Source organism: Piliocolobus tephrosceles, chromosome 16 (genome assembly GCF_002776525.5).
Source record: "Piliocolobus tephrosceles isolate RC106 chromosome 16, ASM277652v3, whole genome shotgun sequence".
Lineage (NCBI taxonomy): Eukaryota > Metazoa > Chordata > Mammalia > Primates > Cercopithecidae > Piliocolobus > Piliocolobus tephrosceles.
In genome coordinates, this window is record NC_045449.1 from 37,489,524 (window position 1) to 37,504,765 (window position 15,242).

The following is a 15,242-nucleotide window of genomic DNA, read 5'->3' on the forward strand; positions in this document are numbered from 1 at the left end:
TCTTCTTCTTCTTCTTCTTCTTCTTCTTCTTCTTCTTCTTCTTCTTCCTCTTCTCCTCCTTCCTCCTCCTCCTCCTCCTCCTTCCTCCTCCTCCTCCTCCTCCTCTTCCTCTTCTTTTTTGAGACAGTGTCTTACTCTGTTGCCCACACTGGGTGCAGTGGTGTGCAGTGGTGTGATTATGGCTCATTGCAGCTTCGACCTCCTGGGCCCAAGCAATGCTCTATCTCAGCCTCAGGTCCAAGTAGCTTGGGCCACAGGCATGTGCCACAACACCTGGTTAATTTTAAAAAATTTGTTGTAGAGACAGGGTCTCATTATGTTGCTTAGGCTGGTCTTGAACTCCTGGGCTCAAGCCATCCTTCTGCGTTGGACTCCAAAGTGGATGACAGGTGTGAGTCACTGCACCCGGCCAAGATTCCTGATTTATTTCCTAGTCCAATGACCCCCTTCTGGAATGACCCTGGGTACCCTCTGTGAATGAATACAATCATTACTGACCTTGTGGCCCACTTTTGGTGCAATTTTTTGGATCTCGACATAACTTTTCTCTGTACCATGGTGAAATTTGATTACACCCTCAGTTTGTCCTCAGATTGCCTCTCTACTCAGGCCTGTTACATGGGGCATAGTATTAAAGAGGGTAGTTCTAGATGTTCGGAAGAAATCTCAACCCAAGACTTACCCACCATCATGCTAATGGGCATAAGCTAGTGGAAGGAACCCACTTGCTCCAGAGAGGGACAGATGTATTACAGGAATGAGCACTGTCCTCCTAAGAGGCGATGTGGAATTTTGTGTGAGTAGAGCTGCCGCGACTTCATTGGAAAGTATTCTGTCTTTAATGTGTGCACCAGGCGTGATGAAGAACCTGCCAAGAGTCATCTTGAAGACCTACCAGTCGCTACCTGCTTTTGCTGAGTTCCCCGAAGTCACTGGTGCAGTGAGCAGAGGTCTACACGACCACGACTATTTGGATGTTTTGATACTGTAGATAAAAAACAGAACAACTTGAAGGCATATTCATCCCTATTTCTCTCCTCAAATTGGGGCTTTCAACTAGGGGGAATCAGAGCTCTTTAAAAACAAAAAAAGAAATAAAATAGTATTTGGTATCTGGGACCATGCTTATGGTAACAGGAGTGCCTGTTATAAAAACAACAATATATGTGAGAGGAAACTTGCCTACCTGATCAAAACTCTTTAAACTGAGGAAGAAAAAAAGCTAAGATAAATGGTATGAATGATATGAATGAATGAAAACATTCTTACATCTTGCACCAAAAGTCCTCTTAAGAAAGGAACTGTTTTGATTAGGAAAATCCCTTGAAAAGCAATGTGAGATTGAAGGTAGGACGCAGTAGAAATAATCTAGCATGCTTCAAGGGGGAAAAAAAAGAATCAGCTGAAACCTCTGTATGTTAATAAAAAACAAGAATTTGCAGCAAGTGGGAGAGAGTGGCGATGAGAGCAGAAGGTAGAGGACAAAGCACAACATTATGGCAGGGTAGATGAAGGACTTTTGAAATGAGGACGCTTCATGTTCATTTGGAGTTGTTTTTCTGCTGTGCTTAGAAATGGCTTGCAAGAGTGTTTTTGCACAGAAAGTAAGGATAAGAACTTGGCTTTAAACGTGGGTCAATGTGATGAAGTAAGAGAAAGTGTAAACAAGATATAGAGATGATCCATAAGCCGAAGGCATGAGACATAGCAAAACCTCTGAACCAGGTTCTCCAGCAAAAGTAACAGGGAAACAGAGGTGTTCAGGAGTCTGCACAAGGCAAACTTGACATGTAACATGAAGATCAAGTATGATTTCAGAGAATTGGACTTGTGCTGGGATCATGCTCATCTGGCAATGGAAGGAGAGGATGGTTTAAAAGGCAGCCAGTCTGGGCAACAAAGTGAGACCCTGTTTCTACAAAAAACAAAATAAATGACTTGGCATGGTGGTGCACCTTTGGTCCTAGCTACACAAGAAGCTGAGGCAGGAGGATCACTTGAGCCCAGGAGGTCGAGGCTGTAGTGAGCCATGTTTGTGCCACTGCACTCCAACCTGGGCAGCAGAGCAAGACTCTGTCTCAAAATATGTATATATATAAAATAAAATAAAAGAGAGTTCTAATAAAGGTAGGGAGGAGAGCACTAGTATATATGAGGAGTGTGAAAATTAACTTAAGGGTGAACAGAGTAGAGAATTTGGGTGATAAGGGAAAAAATAATAATCTGTGCTAATGTTTATTGAGGTTTCTTTTACAGGTAGGCACCGTTGAAGCATATGGCATGCAATACATCATTTCATTTTCACTACAATCTTAAAAGACACAGATTATTAATATTCTCATATTATAGGTGAGGAAACTAAGGATTATAAAGGTCAGGCCATTTGTCCAAAGTCACCTTGAAAGAGAATGGAGTGGGAATCCAGACCCTGCATATGTGCCCACCTGGAATAACAGAAGATATAGATGAGTTTTTTTTTTTTTTTTTTTTTTTTACAAAGGTCTGATTCTCTAGCACAGATGCAAGGTGAAGAAATAATAGAGACTGTCAGCTTTCCAGTCATTTGCTGACTGTGGGGGTCTTATTATCTTAAAAGCTGAATCTTTGGCAAAGTGTTTTCACCTTGCAAGGAAGATGACATCCTCTCTGAGACAAAGAAGAAGGAAAGAGAACTATCCACATGCATTTTGTACATCCAGGGATGAACTGACTGTTCCCATGGAAGTCATGGGAACCCTGGGAAGGAAAAACTATTCCAGTCCTATTGGAGGTTGTGACATTGAAGAAGGAGGACCATGGCCCCAGGTAAACATGTGCCTGGACATTGGGAAGGGAGACGTATTAGTCAGGGTGCTTTCAATAGCCTGCAAAGGAGGGGAGTAAGTTGGCCCTAGTCATGGAAAGCCCATGGGTGATTGGCTTCAGGCACTGCTGTGATCAGGAGCTCCAACAATAAGGCATTGAGGGCTACGGTTTTTTTTTTTTTTTTTTTTCAGACAGGAGCTTGCTCTGGAGCCCAGGCTGGAGTGCAGAGTTGTGATCATAGCTCACTGTAGCCTGGACACCTGGGCACAAGCACTCCACCTGCCCAGCCTCTGGAGTAGCTGGGACTACAGGTGCGCATCACCATATCTGGCTAATTTCTTTTCTTTTTCTTTTTTAGAGATGAGGTCTTGCTACGTTTCCCAGGCTTGTCTCAAACTCCTGACCTCAAGTGATCCTCCTACTTCAGTCTCTCAAAGTGCTGGGATTACAGGTGTGAGCCATCACACCTGGCCCCAAGGACTACTTTGATCTCTGTTGCCTCATCCCTTGGTTCCATGTATTGACATCTGCTGACAAGTGGGAAAGGCAACTGCAAATACTTTCAGATTTATATCTTCTCACTTTAGCTACCCTGTATCTCCTTCAATTTCTATTTTTCAACTCAAACCAGATCCCTAATGACATGGCTAGGTCTCATGCCACCCTCTGTTCTAGTCACTATTGCAAGGTCAATGGCATACTATGACTGAGCCAGCCTGAGTCACTCTTTCACCCAGAGATGGAGTTTGGGTTAGGGAGGGTGTGGGAGGAGCAGTTCCACAAAGGAAATACGATCCCTGGAACAAGATAATGTATCCATCATAACATGTTCTAAGTGTTCACAGAGAAGACTGGCTCTACAGCCAACGACCTCGTAAAGGAAGATAGGATGTGTTTAGAAAAGGCATTATAAAACTATGGTCAGAGCTGATCCCAATGAGGGATGGAGCAGGTGACTAAAGCCACACTTGAGCCATGCAGGTTGCTCTATGGTGAGTTCTGACTTTAAAAGGACATAGGAACTGTGGGGTCCTGAGGATGATGAACAAAGAGTAGGGGGGGCCTTTGGAAATGGTTACAACAAGGATGATTCAGCACAAAATCAGATTTAAAGAGGAAGACATTTTGAGGACAATTAAAATCTTTGGGGCTTTGTTTAGTTAGCAAAAAACAGAGTAAGCACAGACCCATTGCTTGGGCAAAAGGAGATATTGTTAGATAAAAAGACAGAGAAAGTAAAAAAAAAAAAGCTGAAAATGTTATTTTTCTATCAAGGACGTCAAACCAGAAAGGGAAGAACAAACAATGTACAAAATTGAGATTCAAAGTCTGTAGAGAGACAGGGATGGCTCACTCAGTGGTTATTTCCTCCCTGTTTTATTGGCCTTTTTTTTTTTTTTTTTTCTTTTTGGATACAACGTTTCACTCTTGTTGCCCAGGCTGGAGTGCAAAGCTGCAATCTTGGCTCACTGCAAACTCCACCTCCCAGGTTCAAGCGATTCTCCTGCCTCAGTCTCCTGAGTAGCTGGGATTACAGGCACCTGCCACCATGCCTGGCTGATTTTTGTATTTTTAGTAGAGACGGGGTTTCACTAAGTTGGCCAGGCTAATCTTGAACTCCTGACCTCAGGTGATCCACCCGCCTTGGCCTCCCAAAGTGCTGGGATTACAGGCGTGAGCCACCATGCCCAGTCTTGGGCCTGATTTTTTTTTTTTTTTTTTTTGAGATGGAGTCGCACTCTATTGCCCAGGCTGGAGTGCAGTGGCATGATCTTGGCTCACTGCAACCTCTGCTTTCTGGGTTCAAGTGATTCTCCTGCCTCCGCCTCCTCAGTAGCTGGGATTACAGGCACACTCTACCACACCCAGCTAGTTTTTGTATTTTTAGTAGAGATGGGGTTTCACCATGTTGGCCAGGCAGGTCTCAAGCTCCTGACCTCAGATGATCCATCCGCCTTGGCCTCCCAAAGTGCTGGAATTACAGGCGTGAGCCACCGCGTCTGGTCGGGCCTGATTTTTTAATGTGTCAGCATTCCTCCACTATGTCTGAGATGCAGTGGTCCAAGAAGATCACTGTGGTTCCATTCTCCGCATCATGGATTGACTTAAGGATGGGCATGAGACTTACATCTGACCAATGAGATAGGGGAATGGTCTGCCTGCCAGGGTTTCTGAAAATGTGTCCTTGCTTCTAAGTAGAAGATACACGAAACCAGAAGTCATTTTATTGCTGGACATTGTTGTATTTGCATGGCATAGGTGGAACTGTAAAAACTGTTTTGAGATCATGAGAGAAATCAATTGACAACTGACTACCTGAGGATGATGGAACAAAAGGGTAGATAAGTGTCCTTGGAGATGAAATCCACCTACCGAAGTAATCCATCTTGAAGCCCCTCTTCCTAGCCCCTCTCATTTTATAAGATAATCAATTTTCCTTATACTTTAAGCCAGTTGAGCCTAGGGTTTCTCCTCTTTGCAGCCCAAGGTGTCCTGGCTGGCTCAGAGCTCAAGAAAGCTGAGGAGCTCAGATAGGAAGAGGGCAAGAAGCTGATTTAATTGGGTCTCAGGAACTGGCCTGATGACTCACATCTCGAGGTGTGGAAAGAACTTTCCGGTGGGGCTGGGGAGCCACTGTCAGTAACTTTTAAGTAATTGTGGAGAATAGAAGGTGGTGCCAGAATCAGGAACTGGTCAGAGATTATCCTGATTTTCATAAAAATAAAAGAAATTGTTTCTGGAAACTCCAGACAAGTAGATTTGAGGTAGGTAACAACAGAGAAGCAGGATGCATTAGAAAGCAGATGGTGAGTGAGCATTTAGGAAGGAATGCAGTGGTCAGTTGAAAGCAACATGACTTCACTGAGCACAAGTTATTCCAAAGTAACCTCATTTCCTTTTTTGATAAAGTTACTATGCTTGTGAATCAGGTGTACGCCATAAACATTGCAGGTCTTGATTTCAGCTTAGGGTTAACAGTTTCTCTCATGGTTTCCTTGTGGCTAAGATGGTGAAATGTGGGTTGGATGAGAGCAGTGGTTTTGTGTATTTGCAGCTGTCTCAACAGCTGAATCCAGAGTGTTGAGTATTGAATGGATGTCACAGACCATGTGCTGAGCCCCATCAGGGTGGTAGGGAGAGAAGTCACACATTGGCCTGGGCCAAGGGCTTGGCTGGGAATGGAAGTCTGACACTCTGGGTGAGACAGTCTAGAAATGGGCAGGACTAGTGCCAGCAAAGCCCGGATCTGTCACCCGGGGACCAAGGGTTAAGCAGAGTGGATCAAGTGGACACAGGATAGGGGTAGAAGTGAGAAGATAGGGGTAGAAGGAGAATGGAGAAGACTTAGAGAGGAGGAAGCAGACAAAGAGATGGATTTCAGGAGGGAGGAAGAGGAAGGCGGGATCAGAGGGAAGTCAAAGGAAGTCATAGGAGTGGGTGTGCATAGAGTCCTGCTCCTTGCTTCTCGAAGGTGGCCAGATCCAACTCATGACAATGGATATCAACCTTCAAGGAGGTTTCTTACAAAGTGCCAGCAGCTCTAACCTTGATCCTGTCTGATATATCATTAGATGAAAACTCAGGAGGCAAACTGATCAAAGGTGTAGATGTCACACATCTGAGAGGGAGAGTTAATACCAGAGGTGACAGAATGAGGGCCCAGAGTGGTCCTGACAGGTTGGAATGTTGGGTCAAAAACAATAAGATACAACTGAACAAGCCTGAATGGAAAGTCTGGCATTTACATGCAAAAAACAAGTGGCAAAAGAAACCAGAGGAGGGCTCGTTGCCTTGGCAGGAAATCACGTGAAAAATATCCGAGGCTTTTCAATGACCACCAGCTCAGACTAAGCCAAGAGTGTGATATGATTGCTAACAATCCGGCGCAACAAGGGACAGAAGTATTCAGAGAAACGCAGTACTCATGGGAAGGAGTGGTCTCATTATATTTTTAGTCAGATGACATCTGGAGTATCATATTCAATTTTGGGCATCAGATTTTGAGAACGGCATTGATGAATCAGAGTGTGCTCAGAGATAGGCTGCTTAAGATGAAGAAAGTTCAAGAAATTATGTGGTGCGAGGGGAGGCTGAAGGATCAGAGAACATTCTGCCTGGAAATGCAAACAGGATTTGTGAGCGAGATGCATGTCATTGAGGAAGAAGCTGAGGTAGAATTACAGCCAAAGGGTGCAAGATACAGGGAATACACATTCCTACATATAAAGACAACCTTTCTGATCATTATAATCAAGAGAAATAGTGTCAGTTGTATATCACTTACAAGTGTCAAAAGCATGGGCCCATTTGTAAGGTAAGCTATTATTTCCATGCTATACATAGAGGTAATTGGAACGATCAAGAAATTGCATCCTACTGTATCTTCTGCACCTAGACCATTACCTGGTAAATACTTGTTCAATGAGTGAGATATCACAGAGGTTGAATGCCTTTCCCAAGATTGCACAAATGGATTCTCAGGGTTTCTGCCTTTCCGGCTCCACCTTATGCCTTGGAGGAACTCTGAGATGCCCCAGGCTGTCTTGGGGGTTGAGGTGTCTCGTCTTCAGAGACCACGTGGACATCTGTCAGCATATATTAGAGAGCTTCCTGGCATAGGGTGATGGGAGTAGGGGGAACCAGAGTACCTAAAAAACCCTTCCAACTCAGAGGCTTCCCCCAGAATATTCCTAATCTAAGGAACTCTTAGTTGCTGTTTATGAACGCAGGAAGGGTGTGGAATCTGTCATTACACAGACCCAGCCAGCGGCTGTGGTCGATGCTATCTTCTCCTGGAATCTCTTCAGTGCTCTCCCTCTAGATCCCTATCTGGCTGTGGGTGTGTCTATCTAGTGCTTATAAATCCAGACATCCAGGGTAAAACTTATACATACAAGTTATCAAGAAAAAGACAGAGTTTCAGCTTAGTGGGCTGCCTGGTGCATGCTTTTGATTTCTGTCTTTGTTGCCAACCTCTCTAAAAAGTGTAAGTCTTCACATTTGCTTTGATAAAGGGGAAAACTCCTTTTCTCCAGAACGTGGATTCTGCAGAGTTGAGGCCCATGATCATCTTAAGTGAATTCAAATACATATTCTTTTTACACTGACCTCCAGGATGGACCAAGGAAAGTGTTTTTCCCTCTTATAACAAAAGTATAAATTATGATACCCCTTGAATTGTGATGGGGATGAGGTGATCAGACCGCGGGTCATAAAATCGACAATGTCAGCCTATGTTTGCATCAAGTTCTTCCTTCTCCTCCAGGAGAAGTGCAAAAGCAGTCTCCAGGAATGGAGGGTCCCAGTGGACCACCTTCCAATCAGCAGAGGCTTGGCTGCCAGTCCTGCAGCCGCGTGTACTACTAAGTGGTGTCCAAAGTCTCCACTAGGTGGAGAAAAAGAGCGGTTATGAAACGTACAAAGCCCCAAATCAAAAACACAGTCCAAAGAGTAAAATCCAATTCTAAATGGAACTCGAAAACTTGAGAAGTAATTTAAAGGAACCACATTAAATACTAGAATGTTTAATGGGGCCCATGTGTCCCGAGCAGAGAAAGAGAGTGCGAGAAATGGAACAGAGGAAATCAGGGAGACAATATGTCTGTGCGACTTGTTCTAATTAGGGGCACAGCGCTGCTGAGGATCATTCATTATAATTTGGTTAAATCTTCAGTACGGCCAAGGCACCTCTGCTGAGTGGTGTAAAACAAAGGGCTCCGTCGTAAACGGGGTGAGCGTCTCTCCGTTGGAGGTTAACGCCAGTCACTCGGGAGGGCCCAGGGCTGTACATCACTCTCCTGCCAGTTCTTCTTTATGACTCCAGCGCTGGGCTCCAGCTAGCAGATGTCTGCAAATTTCGGGGAGGAGAGGGGAGGGGAATGGGGGGAGGGAGGGGGCCCCCGGCGCTCATTGTCTCCAACTTGTCTGTCGCTTAATTCAGTATCTCTGTCTGCCGCTGGAGCGGGATGGGAAGAGTTCAAAGGAGGAAATCAAAACAATCCATAGATCAGAGCTTGGGAGTGATCGGTGTGGCACCCAGAAATCACCGGCACTCCTCCGGCTCCGCTTTGAAATGTGGACGCCAGCAATGATTTAGTGCGCCGCGCCGGCGCTCGCACCAGCAGCACGTGGAGCGCTTCCTGGGGGGTTATTTTTTAGAAAGGAGAAGGTAGCCAGAGACTTGGGCGGGGGGCGGGTATGGTGTGGGTCAGGTTCAGGTTTGTCCCAGGCTAGAGGCGGTGTTTTTAGCTCAGAGCTAAAAGTGAGGTGTGGATGGTAAGAAAGATCTGAGGTGGAGCTGAATCCCCCCGCCGCTGCCCTCAGTGCGCACACAGCGCAGCTCAGTCCGGTTTTGAACATAGCAGCTCAGTCCCTTTGGCGTGAATGCCTCACTCAGGCCTCCTACCAAGCTCTCCAGCTTGGGAGGGTGCCATTGTCTGCTTTATGCTGTTGCCTTCTATCCCACCCCCAGCCAACCAGCTGCTTTGCTGTGGCACAGACAGGGCCTCTGCCAGCCTACGGGGTATCTTTAAGTACAAGGTGGCCCCTCTGGAAATAAGGGCAGAGCTTGGCCAGGCTCCTAGTGCCTTTCTTGGGCTGATATAGTCTTGAGCCCGGCACATGGCTTGTCAATTAAAACGCAGTTTGGATTTCTACCCCTGCTTAACCTTCCCACCAGGTATCTTTGTGCAAAACACAGACTGCCCATCCTTAGGCATCTGTCCTGGGGATGGGCAGACTACTAAGCTAGGGCATTATTCCAGGCACACTTGCGGGGTTGAGCCCCAGACTGATTGTACAAACAAATATTCCTGGGTGTCAGGTCTTATGCTGGTTATTGACGGGGCCTGTTTCATTGGATGAGGAGGAGCTGCATTTCCTGGCTTCACCTCCACACCCAGGTAGTCCACCTGCAACTGGATGCTATTGATCAGGTTGAGGAGGAGGGAGAGAATAGATGAGTCAGAGTGACCTGTTCCATGACTAGTAAAAAGCAGAGGTGCAATAACTTCTAAAGGTAGAATAAATGCTTTAATCCACGTTTCCACCTCCCCAGTTGGGCTAGATACCCCTGCTCTGTGTTGTGTATTTGTCCATTCACTTGTTTGACTTCCTCCTCTTAGACTTAACTGCGTAGTTTCACTTTAGGTCCCGATGCCCTTCGAAGTGCCAGATTCAATAAGTCCTTGCCTTATTACATGCGAAGAAAGTACTTTCTACCGTCTTGGCTCTTATTTAGCTGAGTAATTGAAATTTAGTTCATTGATCATTTATTGAGCACCTGTGATACTGGCACTGTGCTATGTGCTAGGGCCATAAAGATGATTAAAATTGATGCCTGACCCTAAAGAATTTATGCTTAAGGGTAAAGTGAGGAGAGAGCTATCTGGGAAAAACTGACAAGTACCCTGCTAAGTTGCAATGTGTAAGCCTAAGAATGCTCATGCACTAGCTACAGTGGGGTCCTAAACAAGGGAGTGATTCAGTTTGAGACGGCCCTAGTGGTAGCCCCGAAGGGGCTCTGGAATTGTCTTATCCAGGGTTCAAGCATGGAGAGGTGGCCTGTTTGGAAAATTGTGTTGGAATAACACACATGCAGCCACCAGACCTATACTGAACCCCAAATGCTGGGATAGGACAAACTTGGCCGCTTTCTCTGAAGACTCTCAGAAGAGAGGTTCTTCTCTGTTAACCAGATCCAGAAAGCCACTCTGTGGCAGCACCAGGACGTAAACCACTGGGTGGCAGACTGGCTAGAAAGCCTGATTCATAGCTATCTTTGGGCAAGAACAGGATAAGTGTTTTTCTATTACCGCAGTTGAGATTGTCAGCATAAAGACCTGAACTGCCCTGACTTCCACCTCTAGGGTCTACAATTGGTCCAGTCTTGGGCTTCCGATGAATGAGTCAACATGAGAAGAAAGGAATGAAGAAGCAGTGCATGCATCCGTAAAAACTGTATGCATAACTACAGAGGGGATGAGGAGCAGAGGACTGGGGGTGAAAAGCTCTGTGCTCAGGTTCTGCCTCTGTCTCTCTGACTTTGATCATGTCATCTCGTGCCTTTCAACCTCAGTTTCTTTTCTGCAAAGGGAAGGGGTTTAAAGAGATAAGCATGGATTAAGCAGGGAAGTTGGCACAGATGAGGCAGGCACTATCTGTGTTTTGCTTGAAAACCTTCTGGCTGTGGTTAGTGAGGGCAGCATATTGTGGGGGTTCTCGTAACCCAAACCAACTCCCCAGCGTATACACATCTCATCAGAGGCTTTACTGATTGACGTGCTGGCTGCAAGTCATGAGCAGTCCTCACTTCGTCTGACTTAATTTCTCTCTCCTTTGGGGACAGGGATTCAACCACATAGACTTCTAATATTTATTCAACATCTATGGTATACTAGCCACAATGCTGAGTGTGAAGGGAACAAAGTTGAGAAAGATGTGGTCTCTCCCCTGTACAAACCCACAGACCAGAGAATGAGACAGATAACAGATAAACAAGAACTTTCACACACTTGCATTTTATTTGCAGCATCTAATTATAAATTTCTCAAGGATAGATAGGGATTAGGAGTGTTGAGAGCACCAACTCCAAGGTCGGGTTATCTGGATTCATACCCTAACATCATCTTTTGTTGCTGAATGAGCTTGGGCAATACACTTTTATCTCTGGAAGTCCTGGTTACTTTAGTCATAAGTTGAGGCTGATAATAATGTTTTCCTCAGAGGACTGATGTGAGCATTAAATGAGATAATGCATGAAAGATACCTAGTTTGCAGTAAACACTCAATAAATGTTAGCAAGTATTATTTTTTGGTTTCCTTGATGCCTTTTTTGCACACCTTTAAAGATTCTCTGCAATTAAATGTTAAAGGGACGATTTCCTGATGGTTTCAGAAGTAAAGAGTAGTTCATAAGGGCACCAAGAGTCCTGTAATTCTTGTAACATATATAAATTATACTGCACAATCTAGCTTCATAATTACATAGTAATTCATTCTACAAACACTCTGCACCTACCGAGTGCCAGGTCCTGTGCTAAATGATGAAGATAACTAAGAAGGGAAAACCTCAAAATATGTGGTTCCTTTCCCTTAAGGAACTCAAAGTTCAGACGGTGAGGCAGATAAGCAAGAAGATGTAATGTCCTGTAGTAGCTGCTGTGATGGAGATCCATGTCATAATGATGGGGACACCGAGAAGGAGTGACCAACCTGCTGGGGTGGCCAGAGGGGGCTTCCTAGTGCAGGAGCTGCTGAGCTGCATCCTGAAGACTGAAGAGGAATTGGGTTGTTTTATGCCCTGACTCATCAACAGACTTGGAAGCTGCGATGTCTCATGTCGGTCTCCTAGCTATACCTGCCATGAGGCAGTGCATGGTAGTGCAAAGATCCAGGAAAGCTGGATTCAACCTTGAGCTCTTAGAGTGACTTGCTTCACAACTATGAGCAAATTATTTCTCCTCTCTGGACTGGAGGTAGCTTGTTGATCTAGTTGGCAGGAGTCTCTCAGATTGAATTCTTTCATTTTATAGCCAAGAAATATTGGATATTAAATATTGTTAAGTACCTACTGTATGCGAGATATGATTAACTACCAAGGAATCAAAAGAGCTGGTTACCATTAGGGGTGGCTAGAACTTAATCCCATGGCGAGGAGAGAGAGAGAGAGAGAAAGAAGGAAGAAGAGGAAGAAGAAGAAGAGGAAGAAGAAGAAGAGGAAGAGGAGGAGGAGAAGGAGAACAAGAATGAGAAGGAGAAGGAGGACGAGAACAAGAACAAGAACAAGAACAAGAACAAGAACAAGAACAAGAACAGGAACAACAAGAAGAGGAGAAAGTTAGAACCGCCTGACTCTGGGCAGAGGAAGATTACAGTTTTTGCTCTTGATGCAGTCTGTTGTACCCCATGATATTACTGCAAATACGGAGAAAGATCTCCCACTTTTCCTTTGTCACCTGGGACATGTGGTTCCTGAATGTACTTGTGATCTGCAATGACTTGTGAGAAAAATGAAGGGTGCATATATCAGTTTACCCACTAAGCCAAAGATTTTTAAGACTGTCTCATTTTCCTTCTTTCAGAGCTTGGAGGAAAAGATCAGATTTTCTGGTAATTTCTCTGGGTTGCTCCAGGATGGATGGGTTACTGTGGGTGTGGTGGTGGTGAAAACCCCAGGCAATTACACATAAAGAAATGTCCCCAACAAGTGTCCCCAAAATTCCCTGTCAGTAGATTTTGTGGTTAAGAAGTACAGGTCCTTGGGCCATTTTCTGGGACTGAAACCCTATGTTAACACTTAGTCACTGTGTGACCTTCAGCAAGTTACTTAACTTCTCTAAACCTCAGTTTGTTCTTATTTGTAAGAATCAGGGGCTTACTGTTGAGTATTAAAGGAGATAATCCGTATCATATACCTGGCATCTAGGATATATACGTGTTAGCAACTAGCATCCTGGCAAGGTTGAGGCTTAGCATGAGCTTTTCACAAAAGGATTGTCATTACATCCAGCCTTCAAATGGGTACACTTAGGCCTTAGAATTGTCAAGGAATGTGACATAACATCTGAAAGTAAAATGGTCTCTCCTAATTCTGTCTTTTGCAAACATCTGGCCTTCAAGGTATGAAAAGGGCCTTAGAGATTAATAGAACACAGTGAAAGTGATCCTGTGGGGCCAGGTCAGAAAAGGCAATATGGCTTTCCCTGGCTCTCTCTTTGCATGCTGCATCTTCCTTACCATCCAATAGTGAGGAGGCCCGGGCCTCATTGCAGGGCTTCTCGAACCCCCAAAACCAGAAGACAAGATTTTGGTACATGGATCACCCCTGGATGGGGATGAGGGAGAGGGGTAGAGCAAAGACCTTACCACAAACACAGGAAGTATCTTTGAAGTCTTATTTATTTCCTTAAAAATTAATGTGGGTTTTAAAATCTGACTTTATAATAACCTAAAAATCATTTTTAAATGACATATTGTCAGAACAGACCCTCTAAGATGTGTCCTGTTTATTCTGTGGCTTTAATTACTCCCAAGCATATTGGCATGTACCCTGGGGCCACATGGACTCCAGTGTGAGAAGCGGGGTGCCCTGTGCACAGCCTTTACCCTGTTTCACTTCTTTCTTCACCACCCTCCGTCTTCTCCCCAGATTGCTCTTTCTTTTCCCGCCGTCGGTTCCTTTGCTTTGATTGGTAGCACCTAGGACTTTTTTGAGCTTTACTTAACTGTGCTGATGATGTTCAGAGGAGATAAGTCACAGCTATGAATATGTCCCCCATAAAGCATGCTTTGGAAACTTAATCCCCAGTGCAACAATGCTGAGGGTTGGAGCCTAAGGAGAGGTGCTTTGGCCATGAGGACTCTCCTGTCATGAATGGATTAATGCCATTATTGCAGGAAGGGGTTCCATTATTGTGGGAGTGGGCTCCTTCTAAAAGGATGAGTTGGGATTGTAAACTAGTTCAACCATTATGGAAAACAGTATGGCGATTCCTCAAGGATCTAGAACTAGATGTACCATATGACCCAGCCATCCCACTACTGGGTATATACCCAAAGGATTATAAATTATGCTACTACAAAGACACATGCACACGTATGTTTATTGCGGCACTATTCACAGTAGCAAAGACTTGGAATCAACCCAAATGTCCATCAGTGACAGACTGGATTAAGAAAATGTGGCACATATACACCATGGAATACTATGCAGCCATAAAAAAGGATGAGTTTGCGTCCTTTGTAGGGACATGGATGCAGCTGGAAACCATCATTCTTAGCAAACTATCACAAGAAGAGAAAACCAAACACCGCATGTTCTCACTCATAGGTGGGAACTGAACAATGAGCTCACTTGGACTCGGGAAGGGGAACATCACACACTGGGGCCTATCATGGGGAGGGGGGAGGGGGGAGGGATTGCATTGGGGAGTTATACCTGATATAAATGATGAATTGATGGGTGCTGACGAGTTGATGGGTGCAGCACACCAACATGGCACATGTATACATATGTAACCTGCACGTTATGCACATGTACCCTAGAACTTAAAGTATAATAAAAAAAAAATTAAATAAATTAAAAAAAAAAAAAAAAAAGGATGAGTTTAGTCCACTTGCTCTCTCTCACCCCCTCTTCGCTCTTCCACTCTTCTGCCTTGCCTCAGAGGCTAAAACATTCAAGGCACCATCTCGGAAGTGTAGACCATGACCCATGACCCTTACCAGACACCAAACCCGCTGGTATCTTGGTCTTGGACTTCCCAGCTCCCAGAACTGTGAGAAATACATTTCTGTTCCTTATAAATTACCCAGTCTTAGATATTTTGTTAGAGAAGCCCAAACGTACTAAGACAGCCAGTGATTCTGATTAGGAGTGATGTATCTCCTCCAGTCTCATTCATCCAAACATTCTCTGTGTGCCACGCTTGATGCTG